The sequence below is a fragment of the Lonchura striata genome, chromosome 11 (assembly GCF_050655825.1).
Source record: "Lonchura striata isolate lonStrDom1 chromosome 11, ASM5065582v1, whole genome shotgun sequence".
Classification (NCBI taxonomy): domain Eukaryota; kingdom Metazoa; phylum Chordata; class Aves; order Passeriformes; family Estrildidae; genus Lonchura; species Lonchura striata.
The window spans coordinates 10637501-10665000 of record NC_140713.1 but is presented as its reverse complement, the minus strand read 5'-3'; the positions used below and the strand labels follow the sequence as shown (position 1 = coordinate 10665000).

At 38.4% G+C, this 27500-nt stretch overlaps 1 protein-coding gene across 41 annotated transcripts in view; it reads left to right on the top strand.

The window, feature by feature from the left end:
* The window catches only part of ZNF536 (zinc finger protein 536), a 361403-nt gene that overhangs the window by 96718 nt on the left and 237185 nt on the right, over window positions 1-27500 (top strand). For 38 of the 41 annotated variants that reach the window (XM_021540651.4, XM_085589489.1, XM_085589497.1 and 35 more), the window contains one exon: window positions 21463-21581. The gene's annotated coding sequence lies outside the window, so the exon portion shown is untranslated. Of the gene's footprint in view, window positions 1-103; window positions 142-4370; window positions 4429-21462; window positions 21582-27500 lie in introns of all 41 variants that reach the window. The other 3 variants (XM_085589486.1, XM_085589494.1, XM_085589501.1) reach the window with 2 other exon arrangements.

The following is a 27500-nucleotide window of genomic DNA, read 5'->3' as shown; positions in this document are numbered from 1 at the left end:
ATGTAAATATGTGGGATAATTTCTTAAGGGTAGTAAGTGAATATACTTAATGTATTTTGATTTAATCAGATAAGATGGCTTTTTTTTTTTTTTTTTTTTTTAGGGAATCCCCCATTTGCAGGACCATGGAGGAGTCTAGATGTAAGAATAGCCTTATTTAAAAGAAATAAAATGTTCTAGGGAATCTGTTGGTAGCTTAGCTTTGGTTCTAGCTATTGATTGAACATCATTCTGCAGTTGTATGGTCATATAGATGGCTTCCCGTGATAAACAGGTTAATGTGAATTGCATTTTAATATAAAATAGAAAAAAAAGGAGTGAATTTTCTTCATTAATTAACTCTGACTTGGCAGCTGTACTTATTAAAAAAAAGAGGTCTATAAGTAAAACACTTAACTCTGAACTCTGAACAAACTACCTTGACCCTTAAAGAAGTCTTGTTCCCATGAAGTTGCATGTGCTAAAGGTATTTGAACACAAGCATAACCTTAGAGTAAGACAAAAATGTAAAACATCTGCTTCAAAAGAGGATTCATGCACTCTAAAGTGACTCAATGGAACTTAGATTTCTAAGTCTTTGGCAGGTGACTGTCCTTGTTAGTCCAGGTAGTTCCATTATGTACCCAGGACTAACACCTCCTTCTGCTCATGTCCAGAGCTTCCAGGTTTTGAATAATGGCCCTCAGGGCTGAATGGAGGAATTGGGAGCTCAGCCAGATGCATAATAAATATTGCAAGACTCTGGTCTTAGATGAGTGCTGTATTGGATGTAGGTAGAAGTGCTTTGTTTAATCAGGACTGTGGCACTCTAGGAAATTCTAGAGTGATCGTATATGTAATTCATTTTGCTTCTGTTCAGTATTTGTGAGTCCTGTATATTAGCCAATTGTGAAATATTTGGAAAACACATCATTGAAAGTAAGATTTCACATTTGTATTTTCCCCTAAGTGTATTTAACTGTTAATGAAAGCCATGGGATTGAAAGCTGTTGAGACAGAAATCTTATTCAGGAGACTGGAGCTGTAGTGCTCTCTGACTCATTTGATCCTCCCATGTCTCCTTTGGGACTCAACCGTTTTTAAAAGGAATTACAGATAGCAGTGGAAGAATAGCTTTGTCACTGACTATTCATTCCATGGTGTTTCAACATAGGGCACAGATTAATGTAATATATTGTGTTGAATTTTGTTTTCTGGACATCTGTTCAATATAGCCAAACTCCTCCTCTATAAGACTCTGAGGAGCCATCACTTGGTAGTAGCTAGAAAACATTGGGCTGGATATTCACTGGTGACTTGGAGGTATAACTCCTTATGCATTGGATCTCCAGTGCCCTGAGCTATCCAATTGTCTGTGTCAAATAACCCCAATGTGCCTTGTGTCAAATATTACTGATGTCACTATTGACATTGTGTCAAAAAATGTCATACCTAATGTCTGTCACTGAAGAATGGTGGCAGAGTCAAAATTTGACAAAAAACACTTAAGGACAGATAATGGATGTAATGTGTATCTTTCTCGTTCCCCTAACAGGGAACCAAGAAAATTGTGTCTGTTCAAATTTTCTTATGCTGGCCACATTGCATGTTGTACATTTCTAGTTGCAGAGATTTTGGATTTGAACTTTTTAAAAATATTGCTAAACAGGGGAAGTTATTCAAAACAAACTGAAAATGACCCCAGTTAGCAGGCACAGCTGCAGCTGGTGTAGACCAGCTCCAGGTTGGTCCAAGGCGGGAGACAGCTTTAAATGCAGTGAGGCCAGAGACACTGGGCCATAAGAATCACAGAGGAGAAAACAGATTTGGTGACTCTCATTACACTTCCCTATATTGCCTATATTGTGTATATATAATTTATATTATTTTAAAGTGTTAAAACTTTTTAAAATTTGAAACTCATGATCACATCTTATGTGATGTTCATTGATTTTGAGAGAAGGTGTTATTCTTAAGGTTACTTTCCCTAAACTTTTCTAAGTGGCTTGATGAGGCTAATTCCTCTAGATCTTCTTATAGTGTTCTAAAACTTTAAGGGTAGGATCTCTTTCCTGTGTGGATGTAGCAAAAAAAAAAAAAATACTTAAAACCGTCTCCAAAGTGAGACATTTTCAATCTCTTTCGCATATGGGAGTTACAGGATAATTTAAAATATCCTGATGCTGATTTGTAGATTTTAGGGTGTTTTTTAGGAGTTGAGTATTTTGTTTTTAATAAGTAGTATTCTTGAGTCTCTCTGACTCATGGAATCAAGGTCTGAATCCCTTCAGAGGCAGCATCAGGAAGTTCTGCTGTTCTCAGATTGGACTGTAAGCAGCAGCATCTGGCAAGAGTTTGGCTTTGAGCAGACAACTATAGTCATTCCAAAGTACTCCTGTTAAGTAGTAGTAGTAATAAGAATAAAATTATAGTGGACTGTAAAACAGCATTCTACTCTGTTCCTAAGCAATTGCTTAAAAAACCTAGAGTTTTCTTAAGCAGATGCCTCACATTGCCCTGAAAGCCTCTGGGCCCATGTGAAGGAATGTCAGCTTGTGCTGTTCAGGCAGTTGGGGTGATTTGTTAGAGCCACGAGGTCAAATCTTCCCCAGCAGTAGAGAAATGCTGAGAGACAGAGCTTGATGTAGCCATCAGAAGCTGATGTGTCATGAGCTGGTTTGGTTTTGCAGAGCTTTTCAGGGAGGGAAGGAGCTGGATGCAGACAGTAAACATCCTAATGTCTGGGTCAACACACAGAATCAAACACTGCTGGGCTGCTCTGTGTGTGAGCACCTGCCCTGTGCCCTACCTGAGCTGGCTGCTGCTCACAACCCCAGTGCACTGGGGCTGTGAATCACCAGCTGCTGGAGTCCTGTGTGGGTTCTTAGACACAAAATTGTTTTTTAAATCCATATTTTGAATATGGAATATGGAAATCTGAATTTTGAATCCATACTAAAATTATGTTTCTGAGACGTCTTTGCCTAAAACACAATAACAAATAGAAAATACAATGCTCTCAGATCATGAATAAAAGCTGGGCTGCAGGAGGAGCAAAATCCTTCAGAAATACTCAGGAAGGTAACAAGAACATAGAGGCAAAGCATTTGCCTAATTATCAGCATAACTAAATGTAACAAACAAGAAATAAATCACTTTTTTGGCTTCATTAAGTTAAATTAAAAAATCCAGTCTTGGGCATTTTGCCTCTGAAATATACAGTATTTTCAACTTCAGAGCTGCCAACATTTCTCAAATAAGTGAAATGGCTCAGGTGATATTTAAGATGATTCGGTGTGATGATGAATAGCTCATTTACCATCTTACATTTAAACTCAGATCACATTGAAATGTGTGTTTGAAAGTCTGGATGAGTAAATCTGGACTCATAGGCAGATTGTCTTCAAAATAGCAAACAAGAATCTTCCAAAGTTTTTATGGGAGCTTTCATTATCTAGATCCTGTCCCTGAAAGACTCCTTCCCACTTACAGCCCTTCATTGCTTTGACTGTCCCTTGTTTTCTTATCAAAAGAGACAGAATCTTTTAGGGCCTTAAAAATAGGTTTATTTTGAATTAATAAGTAACATAGGAGTTTTTCCTGATGCAGTCTTGGCTTCAAAAGTGACAAGCAGAGGAAGCAAAGGTGCTCAGCTCTACCTCTGTAGAGGTTCCAATCTGAGTAGTGGGATGGAACTAAAAGGGGAGAGTTATCTATTAAAAAGTTTTGTTTTGTTGGCTTGAATAAATAATATGTACTTTGACATTCCTGAACTCGGATGCAATGATGAAGTTGTAGGCTAAATGCTGTCTTCAATTAAAAAAGGGAAAAGGACAACAAAAGGGGTAACTCCAGCAGGAGTGGGTGAATAAATGTGCTCTGCCAGAATAACTGAGCCTGATGTTCAGGATATTCACTTATCATGTGTGAAGCTAAATCCCTGAACTACCTTTTCAGAGCCAGGCATGAATGTAAGCCTCTCCCATTCAAGAGGAATTTCTTTATTTCATCCCCTTATAAGGTTCCTGTGGGTCCTTTGTTTTCCTTTTTCTTTTTTGCCTGACCACTACTTTTATGAAATCCTGGTAATGTCTATTTGTGGGGCCTTCTGCATGTGCCTGCTTTCTGTAGCAAAGGCATGAATTCTGAATTTGTAGTAATCCTGAAAACATTAATTCTCATAAAAATAGTTAATAGCTGGACTTCATGTTTGACAAAATGCTTAGCATGGTCAACTGAGGTGGTTAAGTTTGTTTAATACACAAATATAGTATGTTTTTATTCATTTAGTTTAAAATTCTATTCCTCCTATTTAGCAGTTTGCTAATGAGAATACCTGTGTAACAGTAATACTTTAATGGTATTTACTAACATAAATATTTGCTTTCTAGAAGCAACGTTACACAAAATTCCTCAACTGCAGTCTAAGCAACTGCTGGAATGTTTGAGGTAAGAAACCTGACCTTTGGGGAGGATCAACATCAGGAAAACAGAGTTTCCACTGTTTATGACTTGTGGCCATAGTGAAGGGGCTTGGAATGGCAGGAGGTGACTGACACACACTGTGTCACTGCTGAACCCCAATGGAACGTTCTTGTCGTTATAATGATATTGGTAAGATTTTTATGAATTTCAGCATATCCTTGTACACTCAAAACAGTCAGTTTGTCAAGGTCCTTTTGTAATAGATAAAGGAAAATAAATAGAAAGAGACCTTCATTTATACTAAATGTTAGGAATTGCAAAACCTGTGTGGAAAAGAAGAATTTTGACTCAGCTGCTGCTGAAATTACATTAGCTGCAGCTCAAAGAAGAACAAAAAAAGTCTTTGAGGCATTGTCTTTTCCACAAAAAGTCTGCTTCTTCTCCCTCAAACTATTTAGTTGCCAACCATTATTGTCAAGTGCTAGCATCCAACATGCATCACAAGGTGTGGTGCCCAAGTGGCTGCAGTAGGTGCTGCAGTGAAGTCCTGGTGTACAGTCAGAGCAGCTCTGGCTGGGGGCAGCGATGGCAGTGAAGGGTGAACTTTCTCCAGCCCTTCCTCCAATGGAGGCTTGTCCAGCTTGTAGGTGAATATACAGGAGGCTTGTAAAAAACTAATCTCCCACTTGTTTATTCTTGGAAATGCAGTTTTGTATATTCAGGTGAGTGTTGGCATGAGACTTGGGCAGGAACAGTCAGCTGGTAACATTTTTTCCAGCGTGGACTTACTGTTGAGATCTGGAATGGAGATACACTTTATTTATGATGCCAATTATCTTACTCTAATTATTATTTTTAAGGATTTCTTTGCAAAGGGTCTTCTCTTTTTTTCTTCCTTAGCAAAGTACTCCTACTTAGCTTATTTATTTTTCAGCTTTAAAACATCAGCATTTTATAGATCTGAATTTCACAATGTGAGGATGATTGCTACGTACAATTTGCAAAATTGTGATTAACCAGCCCCTGTTTCGAGTCAGTTCTCCCTAATTCACAAAAGGCTTCCAAGAATAGTCTGCACAAAATTCAGTGTGCAAATTGTAGGGCAGATTTTTAGAGGGCAGTTTAAAGAATGAAGTCCTAAGGGTTTTATCTATATTTATATCTCTTGTTAAACCAAACTCTTATGTAAATGTTACAATCTGTAAATAACAAGCTGAGCCGCTTTCTTAAAGGAAAGATTGCATCCACGTTTTTTGAGATTTGGCAAAATTATTAACTTGCCCAATAGACCAATATACAAGTATATTTGGAAGCAACTAACACTAGCCTGTGTCTTCATCTCTATTTTATGGATATTTAAAGGTTTAAAAATACATAGACCTTTCATTTTCCTGTAAAAATTGTCTCAAATTGAAAAACACTGCCCTTAGTGATGACTTGAAAAAAATGGAGATAGCTTTTGTATACTTTTACTTTTTATAGCCATTAATGTTGTAGTAAATCTTGTATTATTGTATACAGTCTAGATTATTCTTCATTCTTTTGCCTTTGGACAGGAAAGAAATTACTGGCTTCCATCAGTGTTATTGGCAATCCCCATATTCTGACATCTGTTCCTTTCTAAACATTTTACCAACCTTGATGAAATGTAGTTTAGTGTTAGAAGCTGACTTGAAGAAGAAATTGGATGATAAAAAAATAACATTGATTAAACACCAGAAGTAATTTACCAATGACTATCAATATTTTGATGGCCATTGCAGTTTATTGCAGAAAAGCTAGACATCTTATAGTAATTTTAATCATATATAAATCTTTGAATTAAAATGCATAAATGAATTCTCATTTTTTAAACAGAAGGATGAGAGACTGATCTTAGTCAATTTTAATCAAACTCCTTGAGCCGTAGTCCTGAGAATGTTTGGGGCATATTTTACAGATGCTGTGCAATGCACAACTCCCCAAATTAAAAATATCAATATTTTCTAATACACAGTGGAGATGCCATTCCTGATGTTGTCCTTTCCATGGAGCAGCACTGGGATTTGCTCACTCTAGACCAGATGCTGGAGTGAGGGGCACTCAAAGGGGCCTCCAACAAGGCTGGTGGCTCTCTGGTAAACCACCAGCTTTACTCACACTCCTTTTTATTAACTGTTCTTCATTAAAGTAAAGCAGAGAAATAAAAGACAAGTGATTATTCCCTCTCAGGTGCCAAGCACAGAGCGATTATGATATGTCTTCCCCCACTCCATGGTGTGGTGAGCTGCAAGAGGAGCCTTCCAAGAGGTTGTTGAGGGCTGGGGCAAAAGCAGGGGTGAATGTTTCATTTCCAAGAATCGGAACAAGTTAATTACTCGGTGAAGGAGGAGGTATGAACAATATCTTCTTGGCAAGGGAAGTATGTGGGAAATAAATTGAAAAGGGCTACTACAGAGTGTGTGTTCTGATATTGTGAGAGGTAGATGTACAAGAGGATGGGAAGGTGTGATTAGATATTTTCAGAAGCACTTAGCAACAGTCTCAGTGGAGCTGTTGAAATTCATCAGATTTACTGTGGACTAGTAAGGCTTGGGAGCAGGGTTTGGGCAATGCTAAACTACAAGCCCCATGCCCTGTGCATGGATCCTCTCTGCAAGGCTCTCAGTGAAGCTGTAATGCTTCAGAAGGGTGAGGAAGGCACATTTCTCAAGCACTGTGTGTGTGTGTGTGTCTATGGACCATTGAGGACAAAATGAAATTGCAATTCTTGATGAAGTAATTTCACCACACCAAGATTTTCAAAGGTGGAATTACTCCTCTAGCAATCAGGTCTTAGAGAATTCCCAAGCTAGTTTTTGATTTCCTTAACTTTGAGAGAAACTTGAACCATGGAGGGTTCAAGGTAGTTTCTAGGATGTTTGAAGTGGAGGGAATTTGAGAGATTTGTTTTCTCCATTTTACAGAAAATTTTAATTTGAAGGAAAATTTTCTTAACATACATGCCTTAGAAGATTCAAATTTAGAAGATACAGTTTTCCTTTAATTTCCCAAAAGTCATGTATGGTTGGAGTAACTGAGTGGTCTAGGTTAAAGGGGCGTATAAACTGATTATTTTTGTGTTCTAATAATCTATGCTAATAGTGAAAAAAATTCATATGTTTCAGCCAGAGATCTCTCAGTGTGTTTTATAAAGTCATTCAAAGATGAATGAATTCTCACAGTTCCTTGCTGAGGATATTTAGTAGAGAAACTAAACATTATAGACAAAATGTCACTTTTTGAAAGTGCACTGTTTTTCTTAAAACTGATTTTTTTGCTTATGAAGACAGGTTGGGTTCAATTGTGCTATACATGTACCTACCAGGAATGCAGTCTGGGGGTCAGGAGACTATTCTAGGATATGGAATGACCCAGGTTTTTATGCATGTCATTCCCAAACCCGAGTGTCTAAGAGTTTATATATAAAAATAAGAATAAAACAATTTCTGAACCAGGCAAAGGAACAGGACTTGGCTCTTCCCTGCTGTTGTGTGTAACCACCAGGAGACAGAGATCTTCACTCTTTCTTCTTCCAACAAACTACAGACAACATCTAAAAATTAATGCAGCTCCGCAAAACAAATCTTTTGAATACATTAAAAAAATTCTACTTACTCTCCACAAAAAAAAAAAAAAAAAAAAAAAAGAAATTTAAGAGACATGAAAGAAAATTGTCATGGTGTGGTCACATTCAGTATCTCTCGTTCAAGGAGGGGGAAATTGAGAGGAAGGCTCAGTTGTTTGCCGCGGTGTCTCACAGCTCAGCCAGCAGGAGTCTGGGCTGGCCCCGGAGCGCCGACTACGCAAGGCCATGTTCAGGCTGGGGGTGCCTGCCCTCCTGTCAGACACAGAGTGCCTGGTGGCCTTCCCCTACCCTCTCCCAGCCTCCCTTTAACATATGGTCTCAAAGCTGTTGACGTTCACCTGCTCAGATATCTGTACAAACTACTAGTAGGAACTACATAAATATCTAACAGATGCACGCGCTCACCCTGGGATTAATGCATTCTGCACTCGGACCCGTCAGCATCACACCCCTTCACAAAGGCATTTTATTTTTTCACTTGCTCATGTGGTGTACACCTGTGACATGCTGGCAATGCACTTGCTTGCAGTGAGAGAGCCCCTTAGGTTCAAAGCTATCCTTATATCTTTGTTCCTTTATGCGTGAACCTTTTGAGGTTTTCTCTTAGTGTTCAAAAGGCTTGAGTGTGGCATTACATCTTTAAAACCTCTCATGACCCTTTTTTGAATATGCTGAATATAAAAGCAGAAACAAAGCAAGGAGAACTAGATAAATAGATGCAGGGAGACATCATAAGAAAAAAAAAGCTCCTGAGCTTGCCAATATTACTTCATGCTTTTCATTGCAAACCTGTAAACTAACAATAGCCCACCACCTCACACAGCTGGGTGTGTGAATTGAAGGTGTGCTGAATGTGTGGGCTTTCCAAATGTAGCACAATAACAGCAACACCTGTGCTAAACCACTTTGCATTGATTTTATTTTTTACAATATTTGCAGTCCTTCTCTTTTTATAAGTCTGTATAGTGGGGAAAAAAGTCTTGTCAGCTTCTGTTTCAGTTTTAAGACTTACCTCTTGAGGTTTGATGGACCTGTTAGAAAATCATGTGGATTTTCATCTACCAAGCTAAATGTAGGATTGAGTCTTAAAATGGAGGAAAAATTGTTTTTCTTGTGGATCCAGCTTTGTTAATGTATGTTGGCTTTGGCTAACAGGCTCCTTGCAGCCCAGTCCTGGTTTGGTTGGCTGGTTGATTTTTAATTTTTTTTAACTAAGTAGCTAATGTTTCAGTAGCCAGTTACAGCAATAAAATGGTTAAGAAAAATACTAATAGTCTGTAAGTGTATATCTTAAGGCACAACACTGATTTAAAATTATTAATATTCAATAATTCATGGATGTTTAATGAAATGACATATCAAATCAGAAAAAGTAGAAGTAATAAATTTCTGTAACTTTATTCTCATCACTGCAGAACCATGTAGTTACTATTACTGCTATTATTATCTGGTAACATAGGTTAGGTTTAGTGTTACATTTAATGTTAAATTTCAGGCATAGAAACAAGATGCTTTTCACTGCCAAAATATTCACTGTAACATTCTGGGCTATGAATCTGAGAATTATAAAGATGGACACCATTGTTAAAATCTGAGCATACCTTTTTGGTCACTTTTTCAGCAGTATAAATGGGTCCAAGGGTTGCTCACAGGGCTAGTTAACCTTTTCTCCTTTAACAGCAGCTGAATTTGAGGTTCTTTTTCACCTAAGTACCTACCAATTTATGTCTGTAATTCCTATTAATTCTGAGTCGCTCTTTCTTACACTGTTGTTACTTGAAATGGAAAATATTGGTTACAGTCCAAGAGAAAAATTTATAGCCTGTCATTGTAGCCTTGTGCTATTTCAATATAATAATACAAATGCATTCCCTCTTTGTGATAAGTGTATTTTTCCTTTTACTTTCTCATGCGATGTTCAGACCTTTTCCAGACTTACTTTGTCTCTGTGATCCCAGAGATAATAAATGCTCAAGGAACCTTTAAAGATATTTGTTACCCTTTGAAACAAGGAAAGCAGACTCTCTTGTTCTCTGTCACATTCAGGCTGGGGCTGCAAAGGCAATTTTTATCTTGTATAGCTAAAAGTTGGGGCTTGTAGTACTTTCCTGTTAGGTCACCTTATAAGCTTGTGGATATTTTCCTACATTTTCTATGGGAAACAGAGTATCCTCCAATATTAAGGAAGGTAGAGAAAGTTTTCTGGGCCAAATAAAATTCCTGTTAATGTGTTTAGTGAAACAGAGATGGGGCTTAGGAACACAGAAGTACTGCTTGTTTTAGAAGTGAGAAGGAGACCCACTGGAAAAAAAATTTCTTTCCAGTAATCAAGGGAAGATGGGAGTCTCGCAGCAGTAATGTGGACTCCTCTAATTACCACTTCCAAGTTATTAGCATCTGGAGCCCTTTTTCCCTTTCCTATCTAGCAATTATAGAGTGGGATAGATTAGTGTGTTGCAGAAGATGTAGAGTGGACTAAGTTTCTCTCTGTTGGCACTTGGTTGTTTGCTGGAATGGATACTTTTAGTTGAAGTCCAGGCTTTTTACCTGGCCTTGAATCCCAGGCTGTTCTCTTCATAGATATTCAAGGACCATGCAAATGGTTTATTTACTTCTCTGCTCCCTGCCCCCACAAGAGAAAAAGAAATACATCTTAAAAAGCCGAAGAAAAGCAGGCAGACACATGTTTTGCACATGAAGAATCACGTCTATAGTAAAATGGGATCCATATGTGTGTTTTGGATATGAGCATCAATGCTCAGTTTAGCTTTGCCCACATGCCAGGGTGTATATGCTGCTGCTGAAAGCTCAGAGCTTTCTTGCTAAATCACACACAAAATTTGAACTTGAGGTTGCATTAATGTCATAAGTTCATAGTTTTCTGTTGTTTCTTTCCCCATGTATAGTGTCCTTTGTTTATAACTCAAATCCTCTCAAGATTAAACTTTAAAAAGACTCTGTGATTTAATGGACTTAGGATCAGATTCTAACCTCCAGTGTGGAACAAGCCTGACTGTAGCACTCAATAGCAAGAAAGGATTGTTTGCAGTTGTGAAGCAATGCCCGCCAAACATTACTCAGAAAAAAGATGCTGGGACTAATTTTTGCATGGATGAAATATTCAGATGAATGTTAAAAAACTGTGTAACAATAGATGGTGACATACACAAATGGTAAAAGAGAAATTACTATCATTCCAACGTAACACTGCACTAATTTTTTTCTTTTCCCTACAGCCATAAATATCTTCACTTCAAGTTAGCATATTTCTTTATGTAAAGTCTTTTTCTATCTCGTACATATGTCCTGCAGAAGGATCTGGAGAGACTGAAAAACTGTCCTGCTTTAATCTGTTTGCAGTTTTAAAATGTATAAAGATAATTGACTTTTCATTTAATCTTCCAAGTTTTAGACTTGTTCATGCATATACATTAATTTTATTCCTTTCTTGCACTTTCCTCCAAATAAGAGCTATCTTACAAATTTAAGATCAGATCTTTGCTGCTGCTCAGGTACTTTATACTCCTCCGGTAGTGGAAAACATCTGTGACTTCCCTGGCCTCCAGAGAATTTGAAATACCTTCTTTAGACAATCCTCAGCAAGTGGCAGCAGTGGCAACAGTATCCCTTCCCAATTTTCCCTCTGAGGATATGCCTGGAGCAGGGGGAACAACCTGTGACTCTGTGATTAGTTCCTGGTCTGGCAAAACACCACAAATTGACCAGAGAGCAGTTCTGAAGCTTGTTCTGCTGTACACCAAGTTGTTAGTGGGAAATCTGAAAATTATTTTGGAGACCAGTGCTATCACATCTCAGTTATTTTCAGGGAATAGGAAATGAGGTTCAGATTTTAAATATGGAAATATCCTTCCTGTTTCTGCACAGAGTTTAGATGTTTTGGGGAAAGCTGTTTAATATAAACAAACCAAATTTAAAAGTAAGTAATGCTCCAAGCAAAAGGGGGTTGAGGAGGAAGAGATGTCTGTGGCATTTATTTTCTTGATTCTCTATCCTTGTCATCATGGTCTTGATCCTGAAAGATATAGCAAGCTGCTTGCTACTAACACTTTGTTATATAGTAACTTTTGAACCTTCCCTCTGGAGTTAGGTGATCAATTACTTTGTAAAGAAAACAGGGTGTTATTTCAAAAGCTGTGTTTTATTTTAATTTATAATTATCTCCACATCAGTCTTCAATCTGCAATCTTGAATTGGCCACATATGCACACTGACTTGCATGTAAAAGATCTGTGACAGCAGTAACGTGATGCTTCCGTACCATAATTATTCTCTGTATCAGGCTCCCAGTCCTTGAGAGATCTGAAAAATCTAGAAGAAAACAGGTTTGAGTGTACCTATGGGAGTCAGAACTCAGCTCAGATTTTTATGCCATCAATAAATAGATTTCTTTGAAAAGGAAAGGAAGTGCCTTTGTGTTATAGAGCAGTTTCTTAAATCAGTAGGCCCACAGAAGCAATGCCATCAGCTGGAAATCTGGTCCATGTGAGTGTTTTCGTGAGTTGTTCTTGCATCTTCCCCTAAATGTTCTTGTTAAGTTTTGTGGTTTACCAATCATTTCTCAAATTCTTCTATGGAATGTATATTCTCCTCATCTGTTGCATAAGAAATCCATATGAAGATAAGAGGGTTTTGATTTTTAAGAGGGGAAATGGTTAAGTTGATTTTACTGAAGTGCTATTGCTTGCTGAAAGCACATGTATAAAATACATAGAAATAGCTTCATTTCCTATCAGGTGACCTGAATATCTTATCTATAAATATGTTATTTAAGAAACATATACATATTTTCATACCTATGTCGAACTTTTAAAAACTTTTCTTGACTCCATAAGAAATCCACGCTTATATACCTTAGGTAATAGTCTTTTCAGCAACAGTAGATCCCAGGGAGTTTCTTGGGACTGAGCAGTATGTCAGGATTATAGCTGTAAAATGCACTTGAAAATAAGGCTAAAGGTGATCAATCCATGTAACTTTTCACTTGGCCGAAAAGAAGAAAAGAGAAAATGTTATGGCTGCTCAACAACCAGATCTCACGAGAGCCTCAGGTGGGAGTTCCTTTTGTTCTGATGAGGATGTGCCTCCTTGCAATGGCATTGCAGATAAATTCACAGAGATTTCTTTAGAAACGCAAACACCAGTGCTTGCATGAACTCCCACATGAAACCTTGGTCTCGTTGCCTCCTAGAGAGGGTAAGTGCCATATTGTGAACCTGCAGGACTCCTCTGGCAGGTCACAGAACCCCACGGTGGTGCCGCGCAGCCCCGGCGCTGCCGAGGCCAGCTGGAGCCGTCGGAGGACGACATCAGCAAATCAGTGGCTAATAAAGACAGGCAGCAACAGCAGCAGCAGTGTTGGCCTTCTCCACAGCAGGGTACCACAGATGTTTCAGATAACAAAGTGAGCTTCGCTGACAGAACATGTGTGTAATATATAAAATAATGGGAAACGAAAGAGGGGGGAAAAAAGAGGCCACTCCAATCCACCCATGTAAAAATGTTTTTTATTTATAAGTGAGCAGCTGAATGCGAATGTTGTCTGCTCCCATAGAAGTAAAAAATAGCAGGCTGATGTGGATGAGAGACTTCACATGGTTTCCAGCAAAATAGACTGTGCATTGAAATCTTTTTCTTGTCCCCAGACCTACAGCTGGGGCAGATCCATGCAATTTTATTTTCTAGTGATGATACTTTTTTACCTCCACTGATGATATGTCTGTGCTGTGGTTGGACAGGATCATAGCCAAAGTTTCCTATGTAACACTGTGGAATGCTGGACAGTTTTCGGACAGGACCAACTTTACCAAGTAGTTGCTACACTGAGGATTTTTTGTAGGGTGGGCCTGGAATATGCAATGATGATCCACAACTACCTGGAAAAAAATCCAATGAGCAGCTCTTAAGTACGATAATTAGCTGTGAACTGGAACAATTACAGCAGAAATCCATGTTTTTATGATATAATAGGCTTACCCTCTACTGTTCAACTATCCCAAAGTAATAAGATCAGGCTCATAGTTGAGGAAACCTTGGGTGAAGGAGACTTTCACAGGTCTTTTGTGCACTGGTCCCAAGAGCATGAACAAGGAGCGTGAATGGGGTACCCTAAAAATTGCAGGGTCACCCAGTGATGGTAGTTGGTGGGAGGTACCACTGTGTAAGGGCCCCACGTTGACTTTGTGTGTGGCCTACTGAGTAAAGGGCTGCAAACAGGCCAGGAGGATAACCTGGGGTGCCTGGTCATGCCCCTCCCTGCCTCCTCCATGTCCGTGCTGCATGGCCAGTGCTCACACACCACGAGCAAGAGCTGCCCGGGGGGTGCAACTTGTGAGCCTGCTCTTGAAGAGTAACAGAAAATGGGATTCTGTAGGTGGAACAGGAAGCTCCTATCGCAGGCTAATAAATGTTTCCTTGTGAAATGGGGAGATGCTTATGTGAGTTCAGATACAAAGTGAAAGTAAGACAGCCCTCAGAGGAATTACTAAGGTAATAAATGTACTTACTAGGGCAGTGTGTGCCAGAGCAAGACAGAAATGGGCTAAGACCAGAAGAAAATTAGAACCTCAAGTGCAAGCTGAAGCTCGGTGGTCAGATGAAATTCAACCCTTTCCTCTGAGAAAAGTGTCTGCCCTGACTTGATTATCTGGGATTGGTGTGGCTGATGAGAAGTGTAGGATTTCTGCCATGTGTCCTGCTTTAAGCAGTAAGACATGAACACAGAATATGGTAACCAGCTGAAGGAGGATTTGGCTCTCAGCATATGCATATTTTATGCGCAGATTGTGCTGTTGCAACTCCAGCACCTCGGTGGGTCAGATTATTGCAGCGTGTGGCTCGGCATCGCAGGGTGGCTAAAATCCCTTGAGGCTGCTGCTGGGATCTGAGGTTTGGCCCAGCACAGGAGTCATCTCAGCTGTGAGAGGCAAAGGCACACACCCACTCATATAAAATCAACATGAAATCAGAGGTGTATGAGCTACAGTAGATGTTTCTGTGGCTGAAATGTAACTACATTTTAGGCAAATTGCTCAAAAAAATCTTGTGGCTATATATGTGTTGTGATCACTTTAGCAAGGTTTATCATTTTAGTGTTTCTCTACAGCCAGGTATGTAAAAGCAGGACTTCTATAATATATTCCTTAACTGAAGAAAGTAAAAAAAAAAAAAAAAATCCTCTTTTTTTTTTTTTTTAATTTAAATATTTTTTCCTTTTCTGAGCAGCATCTTATAACTGAGATCCACCTTGAACATGTCAAGGTCAGAATTCAAGACACAGAATATGCTCATGAAGCTGCCCAACAAGATACCTTTATTCAGCCAAATTAGAAAACTTGTGTGTAACCCAAAAGATCAGAATAGAGTCCTTATTGAGCAAGGTTAGGAGGGATAGAAACAATCGGCTTATATAGAGTATTTTTACTTCATAGGAATGTGGTTCTGATTGCTGAAAATGTATCCTTTGCATGAAGTACAAGCATAATCCTATGCCTACTTTGCCCTTTGAGTAAAAGTATGCTTAATAGCAATTTCAGGGGGAAAAAATCTATTTAAAGCCTGTTGAGCAGAATATCCACTTATAGAGGGAAACTATAAGTGAATAATGTTAATGGAGTTCTATTTTGTAAAATGCATAGGACAACTAATAGAATCAAGCTCTTATAACAGTGAATGATTGAATTACATTTAAGAGAGTACCTAATTTATGACCTTTAAAGATAGTTTTATAGCTGTCTGTTTTTGTCAATCCTAGACCACCTTCATACAAAAGTTTTTAGAAATCTCATCTCCCACTTTATATTATGGTCAGAGGACCTTTTGTGCTATTGTATGTTAGTAGTTCCATTAAAACATTTAAGTAGGCTAATTACTGAAAGAGAAAAAAAATGCTTTCTGGAGAAAATTATTATAACTGTGTATTAGTGTAGAAGATATTCTTTATCTGGGAATAAATTTTGAACAATAGTGAAGAAGAATGACCTGACCCAGGATCTCCTCAGAAAAAGAAATTAAGCCCTATAAATACCAATTATTGTTTGTCCTTCCAAAGAGTTGATTTTTGTAAAGTAGAAGTTTGTGCGCAACTTCCGCCAATCACTGAGATATTTAGTACAGGAACATGAAGTTTTATACTACTTTCATTTTTTTTCTTCCCATTTATTTTTACAGTATGTGTTTGTTTTATTGTTATGAAACTCTGATTCAGTGTCATTTTGTGCAAAGGAAACCCTCAAATTTACTGCACACTTCATTAAAACTGTTTGTACTTTTATCAGTTTGAAAGAGACTGCTCCTGCAGTCATTTGATGCTGGTTTTGCCTTGCACTGTTCAGGGAAGTCAAGTGAATTTGCAAGCCCTTCCATGTAGCATTGGAATTTATACAGAGATTCTGGGTGGGAATATCCTTCTGTAGCTCTCTGTTAAGTTTTACATCATTCCTTCAAGTATTTTACAATTTTGTTAGCTTTTGTGCCAGAGGCTTCTGCCTGCTGTGGTGTCATTGATTGCTCGTCCTAAAAGAAGGCAGAGAACAAAGGTGGGATAAGCTGCTAATCTTCTGGATCAGCCAGATGTCATTCAGTGGTATATGGGAATTTAAGGCACCAATCCTTAAGGAAAAGGGTGCAGAGGAGGCTGTGAGGCTGCCAGAAGCAGTCTCCTCCTCATGGCACCCTGCTTGCCAGAGCGCTGCTGTGTCATGCTGCCTTAAATGTGCCTTTTGCCTGCTGGGTGCAATGGAGCTCTCTGGGGAGCATCACATTTCCAGAGAGTTACAAATGGAATTGGCTACTTTAAGAATGTGATCATCTAATTTTTTTTTTTTTTTTTGAAGATCAGTTTAGCAAGACCCTAGCACTTTATAGGTCTTGCTTGTTCACTGTGAAAGCTCTGTGCTGTAGCTCTGAGTTCCTGTTGAGGTAATCTCAAAATTCTTGCTGCTGCAGAATCAGAGCCAAAAGGGCTGGACCGCATGTGTACAGCAAGGAACAGACTAGAAAAAGGCTGGGAAATTTCTGTGGCTGATCATACTTATGGTTCTGTCCTTTACAATGTAAAGTAAAAAATGTATTCTTTTACACAGAAGCTCCATTATAGGTCAGGCCTTTTCCTAACCAGCCACTTGAGAGTGGCCCCACTTGACTCCCAACACAATTTACTCTGACCATTAGTTAAGGACTGTTTTTGCTCTGTCTGTGGTGTTCCCAGCTCCATATGGTGGTAGCTTAAGGCTGATCTAAGAGTAAACAAAAAGTGCAGGGTTTTGGTCACACAAAGGTGTGGGACTCAGTTTATAAAATTAAAGAGATTAAATGCAGGGGAAATACTATGTCTTTATTTCACATCAAATATGCCAGGAATTAGAGTTTAGGTCTCACCTCTTTTTGGCACGCTTGTTGGTTCATTATTTCAAAGTAAAACTCTTTTTGGGAGAGATTTTTTTTGTTATTTTATTGCTGTCTTTCTGAAAGTAAAGCTCTTGCATTATACTGTATTTTCAGTATTCACACAAGGAGAGATTCTGGCTTTGCCCCAAACTGCTGACAGTCTCAATACTTTTACAGCGAGTATCTCTGGAGCACTGAGGAAGATTTTTGGAGGATGAGAAGGAATGTCAGGCTAAAGTACTGTAAATAATTTATAGACCTCAGATAATTGTCCTGTGACAGCTCCCAGTGCTTCCAGTTTCTTCCTACCACCCCTATTTTCAGCTATCAGTTATAGAATCTTGACTTAATATTGCTAATTGCATAGTAAACAGAACAATATTGTTTGCCCCAAGACAGATTACCATTTCTCATTACAGAATTCACATAGACCACAAATCATTGATACCATCTCCACCAGTTATAATAAAGTTTATCTTCAATCTGATAAAAAGCATGTACTGAATAATAACTGTTGCTCTTATTGTAAGTGGTTTAAAAATATGCTTTTTAAAAAGCTGGGTAGTTCAATGAAGTTGCAATTCTGCATTTGCCCTAGCCAAAGAGGTGAGAGCTGGGGACAAAAGTGGTCAGATTTCCAAGCATGACTCTGTGGGTGCAGCATGTGTGGTGGCACTTGACAGCTGATGAACCTCTTACTGTTATCACAGCCAGCTAAACACAGTCAGTCCCACTTTCCCTGCATTTATCTGTATTTGTACTTGAACCCATTGTTCAGTGTGTTATGGATTTGCATCTTTAGCTTATTCATAGAGAATTAAAGTGCACTGAATGTTGTAAGAAGGTTTATCTCTTCAGTTCAAATTCTAGAGATCCTCAGTGGTCTGCAGGTTTCTGCCTCAGTCCTGAGATGAGCACTTGCACCTGCAGCAGTGCAAGGACAGGCACTAAATCCTTCTGGAAAACTGCCTGAAAAACAGGTTCATTTTACTTATGTCCCACCACTGCTTATGCAGATGCAAAGATAAAGAAGAAATAATTTAGTATGACACAAACAACCAAAATCCATAAGGGGGATACCATGGCAGGACTATGGATACTGCAGTACTTTTCAGTTTTCTTACAAAGGTGGAAATCTTCCAGTAGTGCATTTCGATCTGCCCTGGTGAATTTAGATACTCCTTAGGAAGGTTATTCTTTTAGCCTTGCATGTTTTTATGTCATATATACTGAGATGGAAGCAATTGCATAAATTGTGTGTCATTTTATACAATTTTGGCCAAAATGTTAACTGTCATAGCTGAACTTTGCATTTTGCTACCTCCTTCATTGAGATGAGACTCAGCCAGCAAGTTCAGCTCTAAATACAAACTTGCTCAAAGCCTTGCTCTGCTCCTGATCAGGGAAAGGCTAGTTTGGTGAGACATCCTAAAATCTGGAGCCAGTTTTAAAGTTCATAAAACAACTGAAAACATTGTGCAAGTCCATCAGGGTTTGGGCCAGGGTGTGTGAAGTTGTGATTGAATCAGGTTCTAGTGTAATTCTATGGGGAAGCAGGGATTCAGAAGGATTCTTTCAGAGCTGAACCCCAAACTCATTAAAATATTACAATAAAGTAATTAATGCACATGGCCACTAGACACTCTTAAAATGTAAATTTCACAGCTGTAAGAAATTAGATTTGTTTAAAAATAACAGAAGGCTCAAGTACAAATTATGGAGTAAAAGCCTATAAAATTTCAAACTTGGTTTTAAGGCACAGCCTTTTTTTTTTTTTTACTAGCTCATTTACTTCAGCACTAGTGTTCAGAAACTGAATTCCTTGTCTGCCTTTTGCCTCTGAAGTTGTAGTTAAGTACCAGTGCACCCATCTGAAGCCCATCTTGTGTTCAGGAGGTGCAGGTACAGGTTCCCTGAGTGCCTGTGTGAGTTGTTTGCACAGCTAGGAGGACAGGTAGGAACAGCTGGGGGAATGCTGTTTTTTCACTGCACGTGTGCTTTAGCTGGCATGAGCAGAACTTGACCTCCAGGAACTACTCAAAGTGGTGAATGCCCTCAAGTCATGCTGTGCCACAGAGACCAGGAAAATTAAAGTGGCTTCGAGGTTCAGAAGAAATGGAGCCAACTGGATTTTTCAAGGGATGTAACACGTGTCTTTTCAGTGCAAAGGCATTATTCCAGATTCTCCAGCCCTTTCTCACCCATTGGTGTTTATAAACACGGGCCTGACTGTAATGCAAGAAAAGACTTTGACTAGCAAATGTTCAGCAGCGTATTTCAGTCGGTTTCCATTTGAAGCAACGCTGAAATACAGGGCTCCACCATGGCCTCTTGGAACACCAGCTTCAGCAGAGTACTGAAATGGCTGAAAGAAGGAATTCCAGCCAGAATTGCTCCAGATGAATCCTGTTGGAGATCTATTTCTAAATATATGCTACGTGCCTAACTATTAAAAAGTTCAGATTATGACCTCTCTAATGTTATTTTAATGCTAGTTTTTAAAATGTAATTATAAATTAAATTGCATTCGAGATCTGAAGCTGACAGTAGTGAGCTGGAACACTCTAAGAGCTGCTTTAAAAATAACCCCTCTCAAACTTTATTACTGGTTTCAGAAAGGGAAGTGCAAGTGGACTGGCCAAATTCATCCACGCTGCTCCCACCAGCAGACAGGACAACTTGCTAAGTGCCAGTTGTGTTCTGGTTTACAGAGACATAACACAGGAGCTTTTATCTTTATCTGGAGATTGCATTTTCAAACTTTGAATATCTCTCTTGGAGCTTAAGTAGAAGAGACAAGCTCATTTAAATCATGTTTCCTCCTTTCTTTTCTCGTTCTTTACCATAGTGAATTTCCCTGAAGATTAAGACTTCTAAAACCTGCACAGTAACCAAAAACTTGAGAAAAGCAGGACATTATTTGGCAAGTGCAAAATTTTGGGGCAACACAAAGCAGTTGCAGGGAAGAAATGCACTCACTGACTTGTGCTGCTCAATGATATCTGTATGAATGTAGTTTAAAAAAAGGGCTGGAAAAGATACCAGAAGGACAGAGCTGAAAGACTGAAAGCATTCAGCAGGGTTGAAATGTTCTGTTCAAATAATGGCTATAATGATTTTGGTAACTTCATATTTCTTTTTCCCCCCTTTTAGTAAATGTAAATGTTTGCATTAGATACTCTTGTAACTTGCCTAAAAATTAACTAATCCACAAAGACAGTGCATTAGAAACTATAGGCTTGGAATTTCCATTTATATAGGTGTAGTTTAAGAGGGAGGAAGGGAGGGAAGAATAACTGGGTAGGTAGATCTGAACAAACAAGTCACAGTGACTCCTTAGGTACATTTTGGATTTTTTTCTTTTCTTGTGAATGTGGAAAGTATTTATTCAGTAGTTACTTACAGAACTCTTCAGTGACTAATGCATTTGAAAAATCTTTATTTGTAGAGTTTTTTGTTTTGATTATTTATAAATTTATAGTCATAGCTGGTTACCTAAATCATGTTATTTCTTCTGTTCCCTGATTGTATGAGTTACGTACTTACTTGATTCAATACACAATGTAAATTTTGAACGTTACAGCTGAACATACATCTCAGAATTTTTGTTTTGTTGCTCAGTTACATAAATCAGCCAGTTAGAAGAGGGAGGGGACGTACCACATGATCTACTTAAGCAGCTAATACTTTAAAATTTTGAGATTATATATCTAGAAGTATACATTTTGACCACAGTATGTAGATTATATAAATTGAGTGGTATTATTTCTATTCCCTGATTAATGGTTGATGCTGTTACATCTACAGAATGAATGTCAATTCAAACTTCAATTTGAAATTTGAAGTCAATGAATATTTAAGCATTCATTCTAGATGTTGACTGTGAAGACATGCTAATATTGGTACAGCACATATGCTCCAAATTTTGCAGACAGACAAAAACAGAAAGCAGTTACGTGTTTCTAATGCTGTTAACTCAAAATTTTACTTTGAATTACAATGTTTTATAATATTTACTCAGGTCTCATTTTTACCCTCTTTTGCAGATGGAGAAGCCAAGGCAAAGAGGTTAAAGGGTCTCTCCTGAGCCCCAGAGTGTGTTGATGTCTCTCCCTTCTCCCTAGACATGTGCACAGACTACTAGACTTCTCTGCTCTGACTGCAGGTAAGACATATTGTACATACATACATACATACAGTGGGATCAATTCTTGAATTGACTTGAATAATTCCTAGAAAGGTGGGAGTATCTCAAATATCTAAGTGTATCATATCTAAATATACCTGTATTCTCATTGAATCCCTGAAAATCACATCAAACAGGCTATTTTCTGTTGCAGACATAGGAAAATCATGGGTACAATGGGTTGTTACATAATAGCTAAAATATATCTGTGCCTTTGACAAACATCCTTTTTCCTTGCAGTTGTTAAACAGCTGGTATGGTGGGTCAAAGGCCTTTTTCTTTTCCATCCTCAAATAATACTCTTTAAGGGAAGGAGGCCTAATACTTATGACTTGAGATATTTTTTTATTGGACTGACTGGTGGCAGAGGAGAATATGGATACGAAGGAGTATTTTTAGCCTTTGAATTTTGTAGGTTATGTTTGCACTGGAGTGGCTGCCACCCTTGCAGACGTTGTCCTTTGGAAGGCTCACAGTGCAGTACCACTGTGCTGGCTCTCCAGTTTCTTAGAAAGCTTTTTGGCATCTGAGCAAGCCAGTTCAAAGCTTGCAGGAAGTGCAATGCCCCAGGGACTGCAGTGCAGACGTACACTTCATAGCATTGAAAACAAAACCTTCCTAATGGTGGCTAATATTTGCATGAGTAAGGATTACCAGATGTAATCCTGTGTGAGTGGAGAACCCAAAAAGGAGGTCCTAGACTCGAATGGAAAGGTGCAGTTCTGGGACAAAGTACTGCATCTTTTAGTGGTGCTTTGATCCTGTCACTTGTTCTCAGAAATGAACTGCTTTGCTTGCAGGGGTAATGGTAACACAGTTTACCCATTAATTTATCTGGATTCATTTAGGAAGTGTCATCAAAGCTGTGTGCCAGATCTCTATATGGTGTAGGAGTCACACCAGGGGGTAGAGACGGAGTCCCTCCATGTGATGACAGATTGCTTGCTTTTCTTCCCCTACACATGGAGTAGAAGATGGAGAGTTTGTAGACCAATAGACAGGAAAAAGATTGTTTCCTTTGAAGGGTTTATTTTCTGACTCTTTTCCGTGTCAGGCATGAACTTCTGCACTAGGTGGTAGTTGTGTATGTAGAGGAGGTAGGAGGGGTATGAACTCAGACTGGCTGTGGGTGCCTCAGTGGAAATGCATTCTCACCAGAGCTTGTCCTGGAAGAGGCTGGTGACATGCAACCAGGGTTCTTCTGTTTGTGCCAGTGAGGATACAAACTTGTTGCCCAGGATTCAAGCAGCAGGTGACAAGGTCTCAGAAGCAAGAAGGGACTCTAAGTTTTGATGATTGCTGTCTAGCAACTATTGAATTAAAGAATGGCCTCTAATACTCATGTAATTTCTGGACAGTTTACAGATAAGGTAACAGAGTGGCATTCTGGTTGACCTATATTCCTCACAGTTTGGGAGATTCCAACTCAAACACTGCTACCACATAGCAGTTGTGAAGTTTGGCCATGTTCTGTGGAAAGACTGACTGACGTGAATGAGGTTTATTTTGGAAATGTGTTTCAGCATAGTGCATAGATGTGTGGAAAGATGGTCTTGAGGCTGCAGTGGGGTTTTTCAACTGCTCAGTTAAGTGTGTGCTGAAGTAGTTTGCTGCAGAAAAGTTCTTCAGATTTTCTTGTATGATGTAAACTGATCTCATAAAAGCATTGTTGCTTTTAGAAGAATGTGAAGTCTAGCTATGCACTGAGTAGTTAGGTGGGTTCCTTATTTCCTTTGTTTAAATTCTTAAATATGCAATGCTACGTTTAAGAATTTATTTGTTTTTGCCCCTGTGTGGCTTTCTCTTCTCTCAGTTTTCAGTGAAAACAATGTCCAGAACTATGCTGTCCTTTTGGGGTAAAAATTCACACACAGTCAGCCTGTGTGGGTGCCTTCCCTCCTTTGATGCAGACCTACAATCTGTATTTACCCTGTACAGATGCAGAGCAAAGCCTCAGCACAGCAGCTCTTTGGTGGTGACAACATAGGTATACAGTCACTAAAGAACTTCAGATAATTGCTTAAATGACATCTTCTGCAAAATGTTAATCTTCCTGTGAAGGGTCCCCTTTGCAAAAGGCGACATGAGCATTTTTATGTTCTGTGTTTTCTGCTGCCATGCACTTAATTCTGTTCGAACTGTATCAAGGAGACTTGAGAAAAAATCAACCATTAAAAACTTGCTCTTTGTTTTTTCAATCTGTGACCCCAGCAATCTCTTTAGCAAGCCATGGTTCAGTAAACTGGCACACAGCAGTAGTTCTACAGTGGAAAAATCATAAAACAGATGGAAGCTTTACATTTTTGTTTAGTTTTTAAGAGCAGTTTTTATAACATCGCTTAAAATCATCTGATGCATCATACTGTTTACACTTAAAGCTTTGTAGCTAAGATGTTTACACTATAGAGAATGTTTTAAGATATTTTATAGTTATGATATTTAGATAATTGGCAAGAAAAAAGATAGTTTGTTGAGATTACAGTGATGTTGGTAACCGTGAAGTAACTTATGAGTCTCAATAAATATGTCCAGTTCGGTGGAAAGTACAAACTCAGTTAAAACAAAACAACACAAGAGGGAATATCTTTTTAGTGAAATCATTTCCTTTTCTTAATCAAAAGATGACAGGCACAGCCTTAGAAGTCCCATCTGTAATGCACCACTCTGTGTATCTGTGTACATGGCTTTTCTTTTTATGATTGATGGTTATATCAAATTGGTCAATTAATATTCTGCATAAGTTCAGTCAAATGATATACAAAAGTTCATAATGTTCACTTTCCATGCAAAAGTTGAAATGATCCAAAGTGAATCCCACTCCTTTTCATTTAATACTCTATTTTCAAGATAAATACATTTCAATGTTTTCATGTAGAGGAATGTCTTCAGAGCATAGTTTTGGAACATTCAAAAAAAAAGTCCCCAAAAAGGCATTAATCAAAAACAATAACTCCTTTTAACTTTTGTAACTGTTCAGAAGTGAAGTATGAAATAGTCTGTGTGTGGGCCACAAATGTTGGGAATGCAAACATTTCACAATAAACATGTTTAAATGAAAGTACTTGGCTAGATATACTGGAAGATAGTACATGTTGGGTTAATTAATGCATACTCCATAAAAATAAACCTCACTTTCAAGATCAGACCAATAAAAATCATTAGTATATTTGGATCAGATGTGCTGATGGATGATTTTTATGTATACATTAAAGGTTTGTAAAGTGAATTGTCCTTGAAAAACCTAGCAACAGACTTCAATTTAAAGTCAAAATGACCCATTACATCCACTCTGTGTTTTCCTATAGTGATATGATGAATTATTTCAGTTTTATCTTTTATACCTGCAATTGATTTACTATTGATGGGCTTAAATTCATCATTTTAAATGTGCAAATCACAGCTACATAGCTAGAAACTGGGTACTTTTGTAGAAATTCTTTGCCTGTAGAATGCAGTATCTGATTGTAGGCATTTAATAAGCAAATTACTATAATACATTGGTTTTCTTAAAAAAAATGCAGTTCTTAAATTGAATCATTTTAATACATACAAAACCCAGTATTTTATATTAAAAATCATATCATAGGGAAATTGTACTTATAAAAAAAATGTGAACTGGCTTTGCATTGTATTGTGCTGTTGAGCCAGTTAGAAATAATGAAGCAAACTGAGATTGTCTTTCATGTTGAATAGTGTCTTTCTCCAAAGCTGGTCTCATTAAAGACAAGGTGGTGATCTGTATTCTGACAGATGTCAGAATACAACCTGGCTAATTTACTAAATTTGTGGTTCTTTGTAGGAAAGCCCCACTCTGCACCCTTAGTGGAGGAGTTTGTATGAGCAGAATTAAATAGAATTGACCCAGAGACAGTTTTCTAGAAACAAGATGGACGTATTTTACTTTTTACCCCTGTATCTGCAAAATATACAAAATAAGATGTTTGACAGGTCAAGTCTCAAAGCCAAACATAATATAAACAGGACAGAAATTTAATTCACAGTTAAAAGTGAAACCCTTCCCCTACGGTTATCAGCAGCAATATTTTTATTAATTTTAACAGCAGCAGTACTTATAAGAGCATCTGTGCAGAAGAATCTTCCTATCTCTGAAGTTAAATTGACTTCATTAAAGACCAGAGACCTGATGCTATAATTTTATATCTTCTCTGTAGCATTCACAAGGTCACTATTCCTGCACGTGAGAGGAAACCACCTTTGCTCGAGTGTCTTCCTCTAACATTATCCAGATCCTGCACTGCATAAAGTTTTTGATGTTCTGCATTTTAGCTCATCCACTAGTTAGCTAGTTTTTTGTAAGCATTATAGAGGATTTCAAGGTGAGGGTGATAATCCTGTGTTTGAGTTGGGCAGGTTTCTCTGGAAAGTAGGTTTCACAGGAGATGGCTGCAGAAGTCAAGAGGGAAGAAGCTAATGGAGGGAGTAAAAATGTCTGTCTGATGAGTAGATAAGTAAGGAAAGGGCCTGGGAAGGTGCTAGCAGACAAAGACAAGAAAGCCTGTATGTGGAACAGCTGAAGAGGGAAGAACTGGTAAGAGAAAGGGGTTGACAAGTTTCTGGTATTGACAGGAAACATGATCTGCACAGCTGTATCTGTGACTAACTTAAAACTGGCAGGACATTCTTTAGATGATTACATCTATCAAACTGCTCTTTAAAGAAAGAATAAATATTTTACCAAAATGGAGGAGGGGAAAAAAAAAAGCCTTAGAGCTGCTTTAATAAACTATTAGAAAGCTCTTTTGAAGCCAGTGCCTTAGAAGGCAGTGACTTCTCATGCCTAGAAACTCAGTTCCAGGAAGGGAGCGACTGGTAATGGAGGCAGGCAGTGGGCAGGAGGCTGCAGCTTGTACTTTAAATACCTTGCAAGATAACATCTAGATAGACTATGAGCTTCTAATTCACATCTCATTAATAGGGCACAGGGGAAAAGGCATCTCCCAGTCAGCTTAGGGAAGATGAAGACTCACAAATTGTTCTTTGGACTGCTTGGTTTTATGCAGTATTATTTGTAGCACTGGCTGTGCTGGAGCCTTCCCTCTCACTGCAGTCTTCCTAGCTCTCCAAGAACAAGTTTAAACACATTGATTTGGGTACTCCTGACAAACGTGGTAACCTGAAAGCCAGTGTGTAACATTCAGTCTGCTGAGATGAAAAGTGCTCTACAGCACTGCTGCAAGTGCCTTACTTTGCTATTTATGTCAAAGTGGTTGGGATACTCTTGGTGGGAAGTCTAGAGTTAGGAGCAATTGTGAAGTCTCAGTTGGCACAGATTAGTCCTAGGATTTAGGACTAGCAAAGTGACATAAGCACTAAATCCCTGCCTTTCCCCTCTAGTCTTTTTCCAAGCTTAGCTGATTACAGGCCCAAACTTTGAGATTTTCAGCTAATGAAGATGATACAAAAGGAAGTGATTTGTATAGCTTGATTTCTATTGATGAAATGAAGTGTGATTTTTTTAACAAAGAATAACATATCATCATTCTAGGTACTAATATTGCCATTATAAACCAAAACTACAGAGTTTTTCAGCCATAGAGGATGAGGTTATGAGTTTGTAACAGCAAAACAGAATTGGAAGGCTAAAAGGAATAGTTAAGTCTAAGAAAGTAGTACTGATTTCTTCTGCTCCTGTGCAATTGATGTATCTTTTGAACTAGAAACTTGTATGTGTGGAGCAGTGCAATAACAGAAAATACAATTAAAACCAGAAGTTAGCTTGCTAGCCACAAAAAGCATAGTTATAGAGAGCATTCTCTAAGTCCTGGAGCAGCAGGCTAGGGACGCAAGGAGACACGAGGTGCTTTAGGAGTAAAGGAACTGCCTCGTGTAAAACATTCTGACAAAGTTTATCGCAAACATGTGCCAAGAGCTACTTCC